Source organism: Capsicum annuum, chromosome 7 (assembly GCF_002878395.1).
Source record: "Capsicum annuum cultivar UCD-10X-F1 chromosome 7, UCD10Xv1.1, whole genome shotgun sequence".
Taxonomy (NCBI): domain Eukaryota; kingdom Viridiplantae; phylum Streptophyta; class Magnoliopsida; order Solanales; family Solanaceae; genus Capsicum; species Capsicum annuum.
Window position 1 is genome coordinate 39,182,235 of NC_061117.1, and position 22,684 is coordinate 39,204,918.

Genomic DNA, 22,684 nt, shown 5'->3' on the forward strand with positions numbered 1-22,684 from the left:
TCCATAGCCTCAAATACCGAATCAAGACCACTCTCAATGACTTCACCCACCTCAAACCAACCTGTGGGTGATCTACACTTCCTCCTATATAAGGCTTCAAACGGAGCCATGCCAATACTAGAGTAAAAACTGTTATTGTAACCAAACTCTATCAACGGTAGGTGATTATCCCAACTTCCCTTAAAGTCAAGCGTACAAGATCTCAACATATCCTCTAAGGTCTGGATAGTCTGCTAAGCCTGACCATCGGTCTGCGGATGAAAAACAGAACTCAAAAGCACTTGGGTACCAAGACCCTTCTGAAAAGTTTTCTAAAATTGCGAAGTGAACTGAGTACCCCTATCCAAAATGATAGACAAGGAAAATCCATGCAGTCTGACTAGTTCTCGAATATACAATCTAGCATAATCCTCAGCAGTATATGAAGTATGAACAGGCAAGAAATGAGCAGACTTAGTCAAACTATCAACCACAACTCAAATGGAATCATGATGGCATCGGGAAGGAGGTAAACCAATCACAAAGTCCATATTTATCTCTTCCCATTTCCAGGTAGGAATACTAAACTCTTGCATCATACCACTAGGTCTTTGGTGTTCAACCTTAACCTGTTGGCATGTTGCACACCTAGCTACAAATGCTGCTATATCTTTCTTCATGCCACTCCACCAATAGATTTCCCCGCAAGTCTCGGTACACCTTGGTGGCACTAGGATGAATAGAATATCGCGCCCCATGCACTTTAGCCATAATCCTCTGTCTCATATCATTAACATTTGGGACACACAATCTTCCCTTCAATCTCAACACACCATCTCCCCCTTGGGAGAAAACCTCTACTTTTTGGTCCTTAACTGACTCCTTCGGTTTGACCAAACTAGCATCTAAGTATTGTTTTTCCTTCACTTTCAAAACCAAGGAGGATTCAGAACTACTCTGAACCCCTATACTACCTTCAGCTGAGTCAAACAACCTAACCCCCAATCTAGCCAAACGATGTACATCACGAGCTAACTCTTTCTTACCTTCTAGCACATGCGAAACACTACCCATGGACACTCTACTTAGGGCAACCGCCACAACATTGGCCTTGCCCGGATAGTTCAACACACTCATATCATAGTCCTTGAACAATTCTAACCATCGTATCTACCTAAGATTCAATTCTCTCTAGGTAAACACATACTGCAGGCTTTTATGATCAGTGAAAACTTCAACATGGACACTATACAAATAGTGTCTCCGGATTTTCAAAGCAAACACAACAACAGCCAACTCAAGGTCATGCGGGGGATAATTTTTCCTATGGGGTTTCAACTGTCTAGAAGCATAAGCTATCACCTTACCCTTCTGCATCAATACGCAACCCAACCCAACTCTCGAAGCATCATAGTACACCACAAACCATCAACACCATCAAGCAAAGTCAAAATAGGGGCTGAAGTGAGTCAAGCCATAAACTCCTGAAAACTCTTCTCATAAGATTCGGACCACAAGAACTTCACTTTCTTTTGGGTCAACCGAGTCATAGGAAAAGCTATAGAGGAGAAACCCTCAACAAAATAGTAGTATTAGCCAGCTAAACCTAAGAAACTTCGAATATCAGTCGGAGAAATAGTTCTAGGCCAATTTCTAATAGCTTCGGTCTTTTGGGTATCAACTCTAGTACCCTCAGAAGAAATGATATGACCCAGAAAAGAAACTGGCCTTAGCCAAAACTCACACTTACTAAATTTGGCAAATAATTTCTGATCTCTAAGTGTTTGTAAGACCGTTCGGAGATAATCAGAATGTTCATTCTTACTACGGGAGTACACCAGTATATCATCGATGAACACTATGACAAACATATCCAGATATGGTCTGAACACTCAATTCATGAGGTCCATGAAACTGCTGGGGCATTAGTTAACCTAAAAGACATAACAAAAAACACAAAATGGCCATAACGAGTTCGAAAAACAATTTTGGAATGTCACACTCCCTAACTTTGAGTTGATGATAGCCGAAATAAAGGTCTATCTTTGAGAAATTACTTGCACCTTGCAATTGGTCAAACAAATCATCTATTCTCGGAAGGGGGTACTTATTTTTTATGGTGACTTTATTCAGTTGGCGGTAATCAATGCACATACGCAAAGAGCTGTCTTTCTTTCTCACAAACAATACTGGAGCACCCCAAGGAGAAACACTGGGCCTTATAAAACCCTTATCGAGTAGATCTTTGAGTTGCTCTATCAACTCCTTAAGTTCTGCAGGGGCCTTACGGTAAGGAGGAATAGAAATGGGCTGACTATCGGGAAGAAAATCCATCCCAAACTCTATATCTCTTTTAGGAGGTATCCCTGGAAGATCATCCAAAAAGACATCAGAAAACTCATTGACGACGTTAACAGACTTGAGAGTTGGAGTCTCAGACTTAGTATCTTTGACTCAAACCAAATGGTAAATACACCCCTTGGAAATAAGCTTTCTAGCTTTGAGGTAAGAGATAAAATGACTCTTGGGTGACACAGAATTCCCAGACCACTCAAACACGGATGCACCCAGAAACTGAAACTTGACCACTCGGGTTCTACAATCAATAGAGGCATAAGAAGAATACAGCCAGTCCATACCCAGAATCACATCAAAATCTACCATGTCTAACTCAATCAGATCAACCAACAATACTCTATGAAGAACGGTAATAGGACACTTTTTATACACTTTTTGGGCAATAATCGAATCACCCACTAGGGTAGAAACTATGATTATCTCAGGAATAATCTCAGGAATCATTTCAAAATTCACTGCAATCAAAATATGTAACATATAAAAAACTGGATCCAGGATCCAACAAAGCATACCCATCAAACTGAAATATATGAAGCATACCAGTAACAACATCGGGAGAGTCCTCTTGTTCCTAGAGAGACGGTAAACTATAGAATCTATGTTGGCGCTGCCCACCAGAATTGCTAGAAGAGGTGCCCTGAGCTGGGGCTGGGTGAGTCGCTAGAACTGGAGCAATAACAGTCTGAGTCTGGGTCTGAGAGCTATAGTCACGACACCCTTGTCAAACCTGTGGACAATATCTAACTTTGTAACCCATGTTACCACACCAAAAATAACCTCTCTTCTCACCCGAATGAGCCCTAACACACTTAGGACACAGGGGATGATTTGGCTTACTACTAGCACTGTACTGGGACCTGGATGCATATGACCTAATACCTTGCTCCTATCTACCTCTAGGCACGGGAGCACTAGCAGATGACAGTGCTGTCATAGATGAACGATCCTGATACAGAGGGCGACTCTCTCCCTGCGATCTAGTCTGACCCTGTTCGTGCTGCTCGGACCTAGATCACTTATTCCCTCTTATTCTATATCTCTCCTTAATCATGTCTGCCTCAATCTGTTGGGCATGAGTCATCAGCCTAGAAAGATTCATCTCACTATTCAGCATAGCAGACCTACACTTCTTAACCACATAAGTAGACACTCCAGTCACAAACTTTCTTATACTAACTCGATTATCAGCCACTAAGTCAGGAGCATACTTGGACAACTAATTGAACTTCAGACAGTAGTCCCTAATAGTCATAAAGCCCTGTCGCAGGTTCATAAACTCTTCCACCTTCACCTTCCTCATCTCCAAAGGGAATAACTTATCCAAGAATACATCCTGGAACTCTTGCCAAGTTATAGGGACAGCTCCCTCACCTCTACCTTTCCTCCAAGTAACAACCCAGTAATAAGCAAGGTCTTTCAACCTATACGCAGCCAACTCCATACTATGTTCCTCAGATACATGCATCACCTGAGTAATCTTCTGCACCACCTCTAAAAACAACCGTGGATCCTCATCAGACTTGGACCCATAGAATTCTGGCGAATTAATCTGCATGAAGTCACGGATCCTGGTAGCAGCTGAATCACCTACCTATTACTATGGAGCCGGGGCCGGGTTGGCCTAAATATTTGCAGTAACAACTTAGGCAAGTGCCTAAAAGGCTGCCTAAAATTCAGCAAGAGACATGTTTTCATTCAATGAGTCAGCAGGTTGAGGTTGCTGACCATTATTATTTCATCTCTCTCGACGTGGAGGCATATTTCTGAAAGAGGAGAGCATGAACCCATAGCAGAGAGAGACACTTTAAGCATGATAGACTTCTGAAAGAAAGAATCACACTTTTTCCTAAAATATCTTGTAGCCTCTTGCTCATAGATGTGGCGCGCTACACACCGATGATCAAGACTCTACTTAACACAGCTAGTCAGACTCTATAGGACACCTTAAAACCTTAGGCTCTGATACCAAGTTTGTAATCCCCCAAAAAATGGGTCCCGGAGCATAAAACGGTGCTTGAGGCTATGAGTAGCCCCAAGCTAACCGTTTGAGCCATTTTCATTCAGTTCAACACAAATCAATGGGATTTCCATAAATAACCCTCAAATATCAACAGAGTAATCATCATTCAAGAATAAAAGAATTTTTTAAAGATAACAAAATACGAGTTATTTGTCAATTCCCAACATCTATACTAGTCCGACAAGCCTCTAAGAAAATCAATAAAACCAGCGGGCTATTGAGACATGCCCCAACTGACTTATACTTAGTTATCAAATGTAAACAATTCTGTGAAACCAACATCAGACGTCACATCCTTAGAATATGAGGACTCACCACAATAGAGGATGTAGAACAGCATGCCCAAAGAATCACTGTTGAACCTAGAACTGAGCACCTGAACCTACATTCTGAGAAAATAAAGTCCATATCCAAAGATGTAGGTTAGTACCAGGGAAAGCAACCGAGTATATGGGGGTGTATGAAGTTGTATAAACATCATCATCATAAATATTTATAAGAAATATTCATGATATATGAAAGACTCACATAGCCCAAAGAAAATTATCATAATCATGAGAGGATGAAATGAGTACAATAACACATGTGAGTCATCACATAATTTGTCAATCACTTTCAGTTCAACAAGAATATCAATTCTCATAATGTAAATATCATTTAAATCTTTCGAAAGAATAACTTCCACAATTCCACTTTCAAATCACTTCACCATTTACCATAGACACAAAAAAACACACAAACGTTGGGAGATCCTATAACCGACATAAAACATGTGAGCTACATAGAGTCTAACGTACAACCCACGTTTGGGAGAGCCATCCTATCCTTTCCATCAGAGCAGGACTATCAATATCAAATCCACACAAACTAGTGAGCACTATATAAATTAGCCTCAGGCTCACTCCTACTGGGGCACGTAGTTCTAGGGAAGTAAGGTCGTTTTATACCTCCCACTCGGTGATAAAGATTTCTCCCAAACTTAGCTCAGATCATTTAAAAAACAATCCACAACAAAACACTTTCAATAATATATAAATATACATCGGGAGCCATCATGCTTCCCATCTATCAAAATCAACCACGTTGTGGATTTCTTTCACACTCGAGTTCAAAACAACACCATTAATACCAAAAGGTCAAATCATTCAAAATATCTCAAATATTCAACATCAACGTGCTTATAACACACACTTTCTAAAAAAAATACAATTTCCAATGAGGATTCATGACCCACATATAAAAATTATGATAAATATCGTTCAAGATTCATGCTTTATATCTCCACATATGTAAATTCATCTTTCAAAATCATAAACATCAATATTTCATAATAATCATCATAAAATATGGGTTCATGCTTCAAATTCGTAAAAGTCCAATAAAAATCATGCCTTTGTAAAGAAAATTACTTTTGGGCACAAGAACGAAAGAGAGTTCTTGTTGAAAACCCCCTCATACCTTGAATGATGAACTTTAGATCGATACTCATTTTTGAGATGCTAATCATGCCTTTGAATGATGGTTCTTGGAGTTCTTGAACTAGGAACTTGGAATCTTGAATAAATTTGCAGAATTAATGGTGAACTTTGGAGGTTCTTGAAGTTGGATGTAGGAGCTTAGGGTTTTCTTTTTGAGGGAATTTGATGAAATATAACATATAATGCTTCTAATAGGCTTTAATATAGGATTTGGATAGATTTTGGGTGAAGGGGAATGAGCAAAACAGCCCTAAAAATCAAATAATTCTCAAATCTGTCCTTTGGTGGACTGTTTTGATAGTCTGAAGTAGATCAACCATAATGTTTTACTCTGATATCCAAATTGGATGAAACCAATTTCATTAGAAATAGGAATATCATATCTTTCCGTTGATATATATTATCTCACCCAGATCGTTGTGTACGAGAAGTTATGATCGTTTAAACTTGACCCAAAAATTCTCTTTTGATAGGCTGAAGTAGATTGACCATAACCTTTTGCTCCGATAGACAAATTGGATGAAACCAATTTCATTGGAAAGAGGACTCGCAGAGCTTTCCGTTGATATATAGTAGATACCCAGATCATTATGTACAAGGAGTTATGATTATTTCAATTAGAAAAAAAATACGCCAGGCCTCAGTGCTTTTTCCTGCACGTTTTACTGTTCACTACTATTCACGGTTCGATCGAAATATTCATAACTCGTCACTCGAGTGTCCGTTTTGGATGATCCACATATAGTTGGAAAGATTATTTAATACTATATGCAATGGTGGGTCCTAATCTAAGACTTTCTATACAAAAAAATTTATAATTCATTTTAGAAGATAGAACCCAACACGTTTACACTCAAAATTTCAACGAAAAATTTGCCGGGGTATTACATCATCCCCCCTTGGAAACATTCGTCCTCGAATGACGCTAAACATGCCAAGATTAGATAGGGAATAGAGAATACAGCTGAAACCATTCGTTAGACTCATCACCACATCGTTTCTCACTCCGAATGCAACATAGAATGCATAAATTCAAGAAACTACAGCTGAACACATAATAAATGACAGCTGAACTGCTGCAACTTTTATCAAAAGTGCATGATCTAGGAAAGAACGGTACCTTTGGCTTGATCGGAGTTCACCGAAAATAGGTGCGTGTACTTGGATCACATATCCGCCTCAGCTTCCCAAGTTGTACCCTCAACAGATTGGTTTTGCCACAACACCTTGACCAAGGGAACTTCTTTGTTCCTTAGTCTTCAGACACTGAAATCGTGAATCTCAACCGGAATCTCATCAAAAGAAAGATTTTCTTGAATGTCAGCACTCACAGAGGAATCCACTACCACAACATCGTTAATATGCTTTCTAAGCATGGAGACATGGAATATTGGATGAACAGAGCACAACTCAGAAGGTAACTCAACCTCATAAGCTACCTTACCAACACGGCTAAGAATTTTGTAAGGACCAACATAACAGGGACTAAGCTTCCCCTTCTTTCCGAATCTCTTTACCCCCTCAGGGGTGAAATTTTCAGAAACACTAGGTCACCAACTTCAAACTCAAGGTCTCTCATTCTAACATCCGCATATGACTTCTGATGACTCTGCGCAATTTTTAACCTTTCCCTAATCAACTTAACTTTTTCCATAGCCTCAAATACCGAATCAGGACCACTCACAACCGCTTCACCTACCTCGAACCAACCTATGGGTGATCTATACTTCCTCCCATATAACGCTTCAAATGGAGCTATGCCAATGCTAGAGTGGAAACTGTTATTGTAAGTAAACTCTATCAACGGTAAGTGATCATCCCAACTTCCCTTAAAGTCATGTGTACAAGCTCTAAACATATCTTCTAAGGTCTGGATATTCCGCTCAGCCTGACCATCGGTCTGCAGATGAAAAAAAGAACTCAAAAGAACTTGGGTACCAAAACCCTTCTAAAAAGCTTTCCAAAATTGCAAAGTGAACTGAGTATCCCTATCCAAAATGATAGAAAAAGGAACTCCATGCAGTCTGACTACCTCGTGGATATACAATCTAGCGCAATCCTCAGCAGTATATGAAGTATGAACAGGCAAGAAATGAGCAGACTTAGTCAACTTATCAACCACAACCCAAATGGAATCATGATGGCGTTGAGAAGGAGGTAAACCAATCACGAAGTCCATATTTACCTCTTCCTACTTCTAGGTAGGAATACTAAACTCTTGCATCATACCGCCAGGTCTTTGGTGTTCAACCTTAGCCTGTTGGCATGTTGCACACTTAGCTACAAACGCTGCTATATCTTTCTTCATGCCACTCCACCAATAGATTTATCGCAAGTCTCGGTATATCTTAGTGGCACCAGGATGAATAGAATATCGTGTCCCGTGTGCTTCAGCCATAATCCTCTGTCTTAGATCATCAACATTCGGGACACATAATCTACCCTGCAATCTCAACACACCATCTCTCCCTTGAGAGAAAACCTCAAATTTTTGGTCCTTGACTGACTCCTTAGTCTAACCAAACTAGCATCTAAGTATTGCTTTTCCTTCAATTTCGAAACCAAGGAGGAGTCAGAACTTCTTTGAACCTCTATACTACCTTTAGCAGAGTCAAACAATGTAAACCTCAATCTAGCCAAACGATGTACATAACGAGCCAAATCTTTTTTACTTTTTACCACATGCGAAACACTACCCATGGACACTCTACTTAAGGTATCTGCCACAACATTGGCCTTTTTCGGATGGTACAACAAACTTATATCATAGTCCTTTAATAATTCTAACCATCGTCTCTGCGTAAGATTTAATTCTCTCTGGGTAAAAACATACTGGAAACTCTTATGATCAGTGAAAACATCAACATGGACACCATACAAATAGTGTCTCTAGATTTTCAAAGCAAATACAACAGCAACCAAGTAAAGGTCATGGGGGGGGGGTAATTTTTCTCATGGGGTTTTAACTGCCTAGAAGTATAAGCTATCACCTTACCCTTCTGCATCAATACGTAACCCAACCCAACTCTTAAAGTATCACAGTACACCACAAAACCATCAACACCATCAGGCAAATTCAAAACAGGGGCTGAAGTGAGTCGAGTCTTCAACTCCTGGAAACTCTTCTCACAAGATTCGGACCACAAGAATTTCACTTTCTTTTGGGTCAACTGAGTCATAGGAGATGCTATAAAGGAGAAACCCTCAACAAAACAATGGTAATAGCCAGCTAAACCCAAGAAACATTGGATATCAGTCGGAGAAATAGGTCTAGGCTAATTTCTAATAGCTTCGGTCTTTTGGGGATCAACTCTAATACCCTCGGAAGAAATGATATGACCCAGAAAAGCAAATGACCTTAGCCAAAAATCACACTTACTGAACTTGGAAAACAACTTGTGAAATCTAAGGTTTTGTAAGAAAGTTCGGAGATGATCAGAATGTTCAACCTCACTAAGGGAGTACACCAGTATATCATCGATGAACACTATGACAAACATATCCAGATATGGTGTGAACACTCGATTCATGAGGTCCATGAAAGCTGCAGGGGCATTAGTTAACCCAAAAGACATAATATAAAACTCAAAATGGCCAAAACGAGTTTGGAAAGCGGTTTTCAAGATATCACACTCCCTAACTTTGAGTTGATGATAGCCGAAATGAAGGTCTATCTTTGGGAAATAACTTGCACCTTGCAATTGGTCAAACAAATAATCTATTCTTGGAAGGGGGTACTTATTTTTGACGGTGACTTTATTCAGTTGACGGTAATCAATGCACATATGCAAACAGCCATTTTTTTTCTCACAAACAACACAGGAGCACCCCAAGGAGAATCACTGGGCCTTATGAAACCCTTATCTAGTACATCTTTGAGTTTCTCTTTCAACTCCTTAAGTTCTGCAGGGGCCATACGGTAAGGAGGAATAAAAATGGGCTGAGTATTGGGAAGAAGATCAATCCCAGAATCTATCTCTCTATCAGGAGGTATCCCTGGGAGATCATCCAAAAAGACATCAGAAAACTCATTAACGACGTTAACAGATTAGAGAGTTGGAGGTTCAGACTTAGTGTCTTTGACTCTAACCAAATGGTAAATACACCCCTTGGAAATAAGCTTTCTAGCTTTGAGGTACGAGATAAAATGACTCTTGGGTGACACAGAATTCCCAGACCACTCAAACAAGGATGCACTCAAAAACTAAAACTTGACCACTGGGTTCCGACAATCAATAGAAGCATAAGAAGAATACAACCAGTCCATACCCAGAATTACATCAAAATCTAGCATGTCTAACTCAATCAGATCAGCCAACAAAATTCTATGAAGAACGGTAACAGGACACTTTTTTACACTTTCTCGGCAATAATTGAATCACCCACTGGGGTAGAAACTAGGATAGGCTAAGGAATAATCTTAGGACTCATTTCAAAATTCACAACAATCAAAGGTGTAACATCTGAGTAACTGGATCCAGGATCCAATAAAGCATACACATCAAACTGAAATATACGAAGCATACCAGTAACAACTTTGAGAGAGTCCTCCTGTTCCTGGCGGGATAGTAAAGCATAGAATCTATTCTGGCGATGCCTGCCAGTATTGCTAAAAGAGGCTCCCTGAGCTAGGGCTAGGCGAGTCGCTGGAACTAGAGCACTAACAGTCTAAGTCTGGGTCTGAGGGAGATAGTCATGACACCCTTGTCTATCTTGTGGACAATCTCTAACTCTATATCCCATGTCACCACATCAGAAACAACTCCTCTTCTCACCCCAACACTCACCCGAATGAGCCCTACCATACTTAGGACATAGGGGATTGCCAGTACAGTATTGGGACCTGGATGCATATGACCTGCTACCTTGCTCGTGCCTTCCTCTAGGCACGGAAGCACTAGAAGATGATGAAGCTGGCATAGATGAATGATCCTAATACTGAGGGCGACTCCCTTTTTGCGATCTAGTCTAACCCTGTTCGTACTACTCAGACCTAGATCACTTATTCACTCTCATTCTATCTTTCTCCTTAATCTTATCTACCTCAATCTGTTGGGCATGAGTCATCAGTGTAGAAAGATTCATCTTACTATTCAGCATAGTAGACCTACTCTTCTTAACCACAAAACTAGACACTCCAATCACAAACTTACTCATACTAACCCGATTATCAGCCACTAAGTCAGGAGCATACTTTGCCAACTGATTGAACTTTAGACAATACTCCCTAACAGTCATAGAGCCCTGTCACAGGTTTATAAACACTTCCACCTTCGTCTTCCTCATCTCTAAAGGGAAAAACTTAGCCAGGAATGCATCCTGGAACTCTTGTTAAGTTGTAGGGATAGCTCCCTCACCTATACCTTTCCTCCAAGCAACAATCCAGTCATAAGCAAGGTCTTTCAACCTATACGTAGCTAACTCCACACTATGTTCCTTAGATACATGCATCACCTGAGTAATCTTCCGTACCTTCTCTAAAAATAACTATGGATCCTCATCAGAGTTGGACCCATAGAATTCCTGCGTATTCATCTGCATGAAGTCACAGATCCTGGCAGTAGCTAAATCACCTCCCTGCTGCTGTGGAGTTGGGGCCGGGTTGGCCTAAATATTTGCAGTAACATCTTGGGCCAGCACCTAAAAGGCTACCCAAAATTTAGCATTAGACACGTTTTCATTCAATGGATCAGCGGGTTGAGGTTGCTGACCATCATTATTTCTTCTCACTCGACATGGAGGCATATTTTTGAAAAAGGAGAGAATGAATCCATAGTAGAGAGAGACACTTTAAGCACGATAGACTTCTAAAAGAAATAATCACACTCTTTCCTAAAATATTTTATGGCCTCTTGCTCATAGATGTGGCGCGCTACACACTGATGATCAAGACTCTACTTAACGCAGCTTGTCAGACTCCCTAGGGCACCTTAAAACCTTAGGATTTGATACTAAGTTTGTAATGCCATGGAAAACGGGTCCTGGAGCATCACACAGTGCTTGAGGCTACGAGTAGCCCTAAGCTAACTCTTTGAGCCATTTTCATGCAGTTCAACACAAATCTATGGGGTTTTCATAAATAACCCTCAAATATCAATAGAGTAATCATCATCCAAGAGTAAAAGAATTTCTGAAAGATAACAAAATATGACTTATTAGTCAACTCCCAACATCTATTCTAGTCTGACAAGCCTCTAAGAAAATCAATAAAACCTGCGAGCCATTGAGACATGCCCCAACTGACTCATACTCAGTTATTAAATGCAAATAATTCCATGAAACCAACATCAGACATCACATCCTCAGAACATGAGGACTCACCACAATAGAGAATGTAGAATAGCGTGCCTGAAGACTCACTGTCAAACCTGAAATTGAGCACCTGAACTTATATTTAGAGAAAATGCAGGCCACATCCGAAGATGTAGGTCAGTACCAGGGAAAGGAACCGAGTATATGGGGGTGTATGAAGTTGTATAAATATCATCATCATAAATATTTATAAGAAATATGCAGGATGTATGAAAGACTCACATAGGAAGAAGAAAATCATCATAATCATAAGAGGAAGAAATAAGTACAATAACATATGTGAGTTATCATATAATTTGTCAATCACTTTCATTTCATCAAGAATATCAATTCTCATAATGTAAATATCATTTAAATCTTTTGAAAGAATAACTTTCACAATTCCACTTTCAAATCACTTCACCATTCACCATAGACATAAGGAAACACACACACGCTGGGAGATCCTATAACTGACATAAACTATGTGAGCTACGTGGAGTCTAACGTACAACCCACATTGGGGAGAGCCTTCCAATCCTTGCCATCGGAGTAGGACTATCGATATCAAATCCACCCAAACTAGTGATCACTATATAAATCAGCCTCAAGCTCACTCCTACAGGGGGCTCACTCTTACAGGGGCACGTAGTTCTAGGGAAGTAAGGTCTCTTTATACCTCCCATTCGGTGCTAAAGATTTCTCTCGGACTTAGCTTAGATCATTTCAAAGACAATCCACTACAAAATAATTTTAGTAATATATAAATATACATCGGGAGCGATTATGCTTTCCATCTATCAAAATCAAGCACGATGTGAATTTCTTTCACACTCGAGTTTAAAACAACTCCATTAAGACCAAAAGATAAAATTATTCAAAATATCTCAAATATTCAATATCAATGTGCTTATAACACACACTTTCTTAAAAAAACACAATTTTCAATGGGTATTCATGACCCAAATATCAAAATCATGATAAATATCGTTCAAGATTCATGCTTTATATGTCCACACATGTAAATTCATCTTTCAAAATCATAAACATCAAGATTTCAGAATAATCATCATAAGATATGGGTTCATGCTTCAAATACGTATAAGTCAGATAAAAATCATGCATTTGTAAAGAAAATTACTTTTGGGCACAAGAACGAAAGAGAGTTCTTGTTGAAAAACCCCACATACCTTGAATGATGAAACTTAGATAGATACTCATTTTTGAGACGTTAATAGTGCCTTTGAATGATGGTTCTTGGAGTTTATGAACTAGGAATTCAGAATCTTGAATAAATTTGCAGAATTAATAGTGAACTTGGGAGGTTCTTGAAGTTGGATATAGGAGCTTAGGGTTTTCTTTTTGAGGGAATTTGATGAAATATAACATATAATGCTTCTAATAGGCTTTAATATAGGGTTTGTACGGATTTTGGGTGAGGAGGAATGACCAAAACGCCCCTAAAAATCAAATAATTCTCGAATCTGTCCTTTGATGGACTATTTTGATAGTCTGAAGTAGATCAACCATAACGTTTTACTCCAATGTCCAAATTGGATGAAATCAATTTCATTAGAAAGAGGAATATCATATCTTTCCATTGATATATAGTATCTCACCCAGATCATTGTGTATGAGGATTTATGATCGTTTAAACTTGACCCAAAAATTCACTTTTGTTAGGCTGAAGTAGATCGACCATAACTTTTTGCTTCGATGGACAAATTGGATGAAACCAATTTCATTGGAAAGAGAACTCGCAGAGATTTGCATTGATATATAGTAGATAACCCAGATCATTATGTACAAGGATTTATGATCATTTAAAGTTGCAGAAAAAATACGCCAGGCCTCAGTACTTTTTCCTGTACGTTTTACTGTTCACTACTATTCACAGTTCGATCGAAATGTTCATAACTCGTCGCTCGGGTGTCCATTTTGGATGATCCACATATCGTTGGAAAGATTATTTGATACTCTACGCAATGGTGGGTTATAATATAAGACATTCTGCACGAAAAAATTTATAATTCATTCTAGAAGATAGAACCCAACATGTTTACGTACAAAATTTCAACGAAAAATTTTCCGGTGTATTACAAACATGAACCCTCAATTAAATCACCATTCCCATGCACCCAAATATGGAAAATCATAATTAAAATATAAAAAACCATCATTAAATTTAGAGAAATATTAATCAACCATGAATATGAAAAACCCCAATCTTTATTTCAAAACCTTAATAATACCATGATAATCATAAATTGAAATATATGCCTTTAGTAAAATAATAATGAGGGAAGAGTCACATGCCTTAGAAACCAAAATGTATGGAAAGAAGAACCCTTTAGAGCCTTAATTAATTATCTTGATGAAACCTTAGCTTTTCCTTATACAGAGAGTTTCAGAGAGAATTTTATAGTGTTTTATTGGAAGTAATGTGTTAATGAAGTCCCAAAGCTTATTTTAAGTAGTGGAATCAAAAGGTTGTTAAGGGGAAATGTCAAGAATACCCTCAACTTAAAACTTTAAAAAGGTCGCAGATGGTTACGAGTCGAACCCCTTGACTCATGACTAGAACATACGACTCTTACCTTTGACTATTCACTAAGAGAGTGAGTTAGACACCGATACACTGTCTACCATATGACTACAGGAACCCGCTCATTACTGGACCATATAACTTATTTTGTGTAATGTCCCATAGTTATAACACTTTTTTGATGCATCAAAAATGACCTTTAGGACCCCTGTAAAGATGGTACATCATGTGTTAACATTATGGGATGTGTTGGGAGATTTTTAGGTCCATAAAACTAAGTAGGTGTCATAAATTAGGGCTCAGGTAATGGCTAGGAATCACATTTCCATCTCCTACCTTAACTGTAGAGGTCAGGTCATGGCCTAGGCACTGCCCAACATGGGTTAGGCCATAGGATAGGCCCCTCCCAATTTGTGTTAGGCAATGGTCAAGGCACTGCCCAACTTGTGTTAGGTCATGGGCTGGGCGTCACCTACCTTATATATTGTAGGGCAGGGGCTCTATTTTTTAGTTATTTCAAGGGGAAAAAGGTCTTTTAACATCACATAACCATCCCTAAACATATTTACATGAAATCTAAGTCCCTAAATATGTTTTAACTCTATAAAATCTCCAGTTCATCTTTCTAAAACACAAGAGGAGAAAAATAACTTAGGGTTTGAACGTTCAAGCTTAAAGTGCTCAATTTTCCCACAATTTCTTCATTAATTAAGTTACGTAAGGCTGTCCTAAAACTCTATAGCCATAAGTTATTTTTTACTAATATTTTAAAAGTATATTATAATGTTTATAACAAGTGTTTGAACAATTATTTTGAATAGACCGATCATGAAAACCCTTTTAAATAATATATATGGTTTTGGTCTTGAGGCCTTTCCTTGAACTTGAATTTTGATCGTGTATGTATATTTATGCGATTTTAGTTTTAAAATTCGAACTGAGAGCATGGATAACTAATCTCCCTCTCTTTTTTTGGCCCTCTAGATTTACATGTTATAAGTTGTTCAATTGAATATTGAGAAGCATCAGATAAATGTTTTTACTATTTTTAAGTACTTAATATTGGTTATGAATTGAAGAGAGGTTTATTTTCTTATTTATATATTAAAATGGTGATGATTGAAAGAAGTGCAGGGATTTCTACAAAGTAATTGACCACCACATGTTAAGGATTGAAATAAAAGAAGCTTTTCATAATTTTTCTCATATTTTTGAATTTTAAATTTTCTTGTATAGTTTAAATATTTTGGTGGTCCAAAAATATGATTTGAATGAAAAAACTATAACATGGTAATATATGTCTTATATGACTTGCAAGCGTTGGTATGCCAATACCAAATCAGACAAATACCATAATAAACTCAAACCATTCTAGAGTATAAGAGGTTTTCAGACATTAGACCAATTTTCAGAAAGATGCATGATTTAAAATTTTAAAAATGGTCTTAAAGAGAGTTAGAAGGTTACCCAAAGAAGGCATTTGAGTTTAAGGGCTCATTGCTGAAAATTGAGTTTTTCCAATTTGGGTGATGTGATTGGCTGAGGCCAATGTATACTTGTCCTTGAGACATTGGTATACTAGACTAGTATGTAAGACCCCTATCCTTGCTGAATACTTGGATGTGGGGGCTTGGATAGTGAGTTAAAGGCATACCCCTATGGCCTGTGGGTACTAGACTTGTAGGGTGTATCATATAGCTCAAAAGTAAAATAACGAGTGGTTCATGATTTTAAAGAAATGTTTCAAATTCTTTAAAGTATGCCCATGTGTTTCATATAAGGTATTTAAACTATTTTATGAATTTCTCTAACGTATGTTACATAAAAGTATACTATTTTAGATTGCTTTACATACTAGTACATTTGTATAGACTCCCTATATTTTTAGTTCTGAGACCTAATCTAGCGGTTCTGCTAAATAATAGATTGTTGTCAGACATTCAGAGTTGGTGAGACTTCTTTAATTCGGAAGGCGTCTTGTTCACTTATGTTGATCTCATTTGGTTTTAGTTTATGGTCCAATTAGGGGCCTTGTCTCGATTTCAGATAGATTGTTGTTTTCTATTGTAGTTTATATTTCACAGACTTTTATTTGATAGTTTGAGTTTTATTGAACTTATGTCCGCATTGCTCAATGGAAATAGTAAAATGACAATGTTTCTATTTATTTTCTGCATGTTGATAATAGATGAATGTTACGTATGATTTCAGGTTAAGATGAATCTCGACCTTTATGGTTTGGGATGCCCATCTTAGCCAGGACCTCAGTTTTGGTTATGAAAAACTTGGTATCAGAGCACGATTTATGGTCCAAGGGTTTTTGCAAAGTCGCACTGGGCAGATTCCTTTTTATGAGTGTGTAGCGTATCAGACCTATAAGGAGGAAGCTACTAGGTGTTTAGGATTGTCTCTATTTTCTTCATGTCTTAGTTTGTTCTTTGGATTCTAAATGTCCCCTAAGTCATGATTTCCTACATTTAAGAGATTGATCATACGTCCTCATAGATCTAATGAGCATAATACCAATATTGTTTATATCTGCTCGACTCGTGAGAAGCGAACCCATAATAGAGCTTATACTCTAGAGTTTATTGCCACTCCAGGAGGTGCTTCTGTCAAAACTAGTCTACCTCAGGCTCCTTTGATAAGTTCTAACCATACCCAGTCTCCTAGAGATAAATCTTCAAGCTGAGTTCTGACAGTCCATTCATATGACTGCTCAGCTTGTGGCCTCTCAGACCCACCAATCTAAAGATGTGGGTTTTATGTTTGGATCATTTGAAATTACTAGGGTTGTCCAATTCTTGATGCTTAACCCATCTATGTTTACTGGTAAAAAAATTGAGGAGGACCCCAAAGGGTTTATTGATAAACTAGAGACGATTTTTAGGGTCATACATGTAAATGAGGCGGAAGGGGTTGAGCTGGCAGCCTATCAATTGAATGATGTGGCCAACCAATGGTACAATAAGTGGGAATATTTGAAAGGTAGAGATGTTGAGCCTTCTATGTGGGGTGAGTTTGTAAAGGCTTTCCTGGATATTTTCTTTCCCTAGGAACCGAGGAAAGAAAAAGATGAAGAATTTGTGAATATAAAACAAAGAAAAATAAGTGTCATGAAGTATACATTGAAGTTCACCCAGCTATCATGCTCCTGAGTTAGTGGGCAACATGAGGGATCACATAAGGAAGTTTACCTCTGGTCTCTCAAATGATCTGGTGCTAGAATGTAAGGGAGTAATGTTGAACAAAGACGTGGAGTTTCATAGGTTATCAGTGCATATGAAACAAGTATAAGAGGAGAAGAAGAGGCTAGCATTGGTAAGGGAAAAAAAGTCAGCTAAAACAGGTAGGTCTATAGATCAAAATGCTAGTCAGTATCAGGATGACAATTGGGGTAATAAGTGGTATAAGAAAAAGTTTTGGAGCAATACCAAGTCTTCAGCTAGCACCTCGGTGCCTAGACCTCTAGTTAAACAGCAGCTTAGGATGTAGGGTACTCAATCCTAAAGAAGTATGGCCTAGCTATTTAGGTAATACCCTCTGTGTAATTCGTGAGGGAAGAACCACCCGGGAAGATGTTTGTATAGTACTCTTGTATGTTATGGTTCTGGGAAGGCTGATCATTTTAATAAGGATAGTCCCTCTACAAAAAGAGCTTATAGGGCTGTTAGAGCCCAATCTACTATCCCAGTCCCTCCAACTATGCGTCGAGCGTGTAGAACTAGTGGCGGCCATACCATTTGTATGCCTTATCTACTCATTAGGATTTAGCTGCTTCACCAAATTTAGTTATGGGTATGTTACAAATTTTCTCCTAAGATGTATACGTATTACTTCAAATTGGGTCTACCTTATATTAGGTGACCCCTTATGTGGTAGTTGGTTTTGATCTTAAGCTTGAAAATCTATTGGAACCCTTATCTGTTTCCACTATTATTGGTGATTTTATTATGGCTAGAAGTGTTAATAGAAATTATGTAATATTTGTTTGTCGTCGTGACACTGTGGCTGATATTTTTGAACTAGAAATGATTAATTTTGATGCTATTTTGGGAATGGACTAGCTCCATTGATATTATGCTACATTAGACTGTAGAACCAAAAAGGTCACTTTCTCTTTTCCTAATGATCTAGTGATAGAGTGGGAGGGATATTCTCTATCACATCGGGGGAAATTCTTATCTTATCTTAGGGCTTGTAAGATTATTGCAAATGGTGCTCTGTACCATCTAATTAGGGTCAAAGATTCCAATACTGAAAGTCATTCCCTCGAGTCCATCCATGTAGTTAATGAATTCCTAAAAGTCTTTCCTGATGACCTTCTGAGGATACCACCAGATAAAGAGATAGATTTTTTCATTGATTTGTTATCGGACACTCGTCCTATTTTATTCCTCTATACAAAATGGGTCCTGCAGAATTGAGTGAGTTGAAAAAGTAGTTAAAATATCTTCTTGAGAAGGGCTTTACCCATCCTAGTGTTTCTCCCTGGGGTGCTCCGGTACTTATTGTGCATAAGAAAGATAACTCTCTCTGTATGGGTATAAATTACCATCAGCTGAACAAAGTCATAGTCAAGAATAAATACTCTCTTCCCAGAATCGATGATCTTTTTGACCAACTTCAATGTTCCAAGTGTTTCTCTAATATAGACCTTTTTTCTAGATATCATCATTTGTAGGTTAGGGAGGCTGACATTCCCGAAATAGCTTTTCGAACCCGTTATAGTTACTATGAATTCTTAATTATGTCCTTCGAACAGTCTAATGCCCCCACAGCTTTTATGGACCTAATGAATAGGGTGTTTTTTCAGTTTTTAGATTTGTTCATCAACATCTTTATTGACACATCTTAGTCTATTCTAAAAGTTAGGAGGATTATGTCAACCACCTCCGAATCATCCTTCGGACCCTTAAAGATCATAAGTTGCATGCAATATTTTCCAAGTAGGAATTCTGGCTTAGTGTTATTTCTTTCCTTGGGCATGGGTTTGGTAGGGTATTATAGAAGATTTGTAGACAGTTTTTCCTTCATATCTACTTCACTTTCTAGATTAACTTAGAATAAGGTGATATTCATGTGGACTGATTCTTGCGAGAATAGTTTTGAGAAACTGAAAGACAAGTTGACCACTGCACTAATTTTGACCCTTCCTAAGGGTACAAAGATTTTTGTTGTGTACTGTGATGCATCTCGAGTGGGACTTTGGTGTGTACTTATTCAACATGGTAAAGTGGTGGCCTATGCATCCAGACAATTGATGGTGCACAAAAATAATTACCCCACTCATGATTTGGAGTTAGGGTCTATCGTATTCGCCCTTAAAATTTGGCGTCATAATCTTTATAAGGTGCATGTAGACATATTTACTGATCAAAAAATTTGTAGTATGTTTTCACACAGAAAGAATAGAATCTCAGGAAGAGGTGATGGTTGAAATTGTTGAAGAATTATCATTTGAGCTTCCATTATCATCCGGGAAAGGCCAATATGGTGGCAGATTATCAATGGGCAGTCTTGCTTATACGGAGGTAGGAAAGAGGAATATGGTAAAGGATATTCACTGGCTTTCAAATTTAATAGTTTGAGTCCAGGATTCCAAAGACAAAGAAGTATTTGTTCACGAGGTAGCTAAATCCCAACTTTGTGGAGAAGTTAAGGAGAAGTAGACCGAGGTCCCAATATTAATGCAGATTAAGGAACATGTTGGTTAATAAAAGTTAATGGAGTTTGAAATTGGAGGTAATAGAATAGTGAAGTATCAATGTAAGCTGTGTGTGCCGAATGTGGATGGGTTACGAGAAAGGATTGTTTATAAAGCTCACACTTCAAGGTATGTCATTCACCCCAGTTCTAGTTAAATATATCATTACCTTAAGGTGATTTACTGGTGGAATAATATAAAAAAAAGATGTTGCTAGCTTTGTGTCTAAGTTTTGAATTGTCAAGAAGTCAAGGTAAAATATTTGAGACCAGGGGACACTTCCCAAGAGATAGATTTTCTATGTGGAAATGAGAGTTGATCAATATGAACTTTATTACAGGACTTTGGAGATCCCGAAACCAATATGACTCCTTTTGGGTGATTATGGATAGGATGACCAAGTCTGCTCATTTTCTTCCAGTGCGAACCAATTATTCAGGAGATGATTAAGCTAAGCTGTACATTCAAAAATAGTTTATTTGCATAGAGAACCAATATCTATTATATCTGATCGAGGTACACAATTCTCTTCTCAGCTTTGGTGATCTTTTAAGATGGGGTTAGGTACCCAAGTAAACCTTAGTACTGCCTTTCACCCTCAAATTGATGCGCAAGAAGAACACACTATTTAGACATCAGAAGATTTGTTGAGAACTTGCGTGATTGACTTTAAGGGTAGTTGGGAAGATAACTTGTCATTGATAGAATTTTCCTATAATAACAGCTACCATTCCAGCATATAAATGGCTCCTTTTGGGCTCTTTATGGAAGGAGATGTAGGTCTCAAATTAGGTGGTATGAAGTGAGTGAAACCTGGTTGCTTAGGCCGAACCTTGTTCATTAAGCAATGGATAAAATAACGATTATTAGAGAGCGACTTAATACAGTTCAGAGTCACCAAAAGTCCAACACCGATGTTAGAAAAAGGGAGTTAGAATTTGAAGTTGATGATTAGGTATTTATGAAGATCTCCTTTATGAAGGGATTCATGCTATTCATAAAGAAATGAAAACTTATTCCTCGTTATATAGGGCCTTATCAGATTACGAGGAGGATTGGTGGGGTTGCTTATGAGTTGGATTTGCCAGCGTTTTTAGGTTTTGATCATCCTATATTTGATGTATCGATGTTGAGTAAATTTATTCAAGATCATTATCTTGTGTTACATGTGGAAGATATTAATATAAATGATTCATTATCATATGAAGAATAACCCGTTGCTATTTAGATCGCCAAGTCCGAAAGTTGAGAAGTAAGGAGATATCTTTAGTTAAGCTATTATGGAAGAATCATAAAGCTATGGAAGATATGTGGGAATTGGAGAAAGACATGCTTGCTAGATATCTGACCCTCTTAAAAGCCCGGATGAGGATATGGAAGGTTCTAATCTTGTTCTACTCTTTTCTTTCCACATAGCACTAGAAATCATGCTTATTGTTGATGCATAAAAAAATTACCTTGAGGATCCCCACAGTGATAGTAGATTATATGTTGATGTTGTGGGAGGTGTTGGGGGAGTTTTAGGACCTCAAAACTAAATAGGCATTGCAAAGTAGGGCTAGATGATGGCTAGGCATTGTATTGACATTGCCTACCTTTATTGGAAAGGTTAGGCGATGGACTAGGTACCGCCCAACCAGGGTTAGGCCATGGGCTGGGCGCTGCCTACCCTATATTTTACAGCGTAGGGCCTCTGTTTTTGAGTTATTTCAAGGGGAATAAGGTCTTTTGACATCACATAACCATCCCTTAACAAATTTACACAAAATAAAAGTCCCTAAATACGTTTTAACTCTCTCAAATTCCTAGTTCATCTTTCAAAAATACAAGAGGAGAAAAACAACGTAGGATTTGAACGTTCAAGCATAAAGGGGTCAATTTTGTCATGATTTCTTTGTCGATAAAGGTACGTGAGGCTGTCCTAAAACTCTATGGGCATAATATATTGTTTTATTAAGATTTTGAAAGAATATTTTGATGTTTATAACAAGGGTTTGAGCAATTGTTTCAAATAGCCAAATCATGAAAACCCTTTTAAATGATAAATATCATTGTGGCCTTGAGGCCTTCCCGTAAACTTGAATTTTGCTCGTGTATGTATATGTATTTGGTTTTAGTTTTGAAATTTGAATTGAGAGCATGAATAACTAAACTCCCTCTCTTGTTATGGCCCTCTTGATTTCACATGCTATGAGTTGATCAATGACATATTGAGAAGCATGAGATAAATGTTTTTATTATTGTTTAGGTACTTAATATAGGTTACAAATGAGAGAGGTTTTTTTCTTGTTTATATATATACTAAA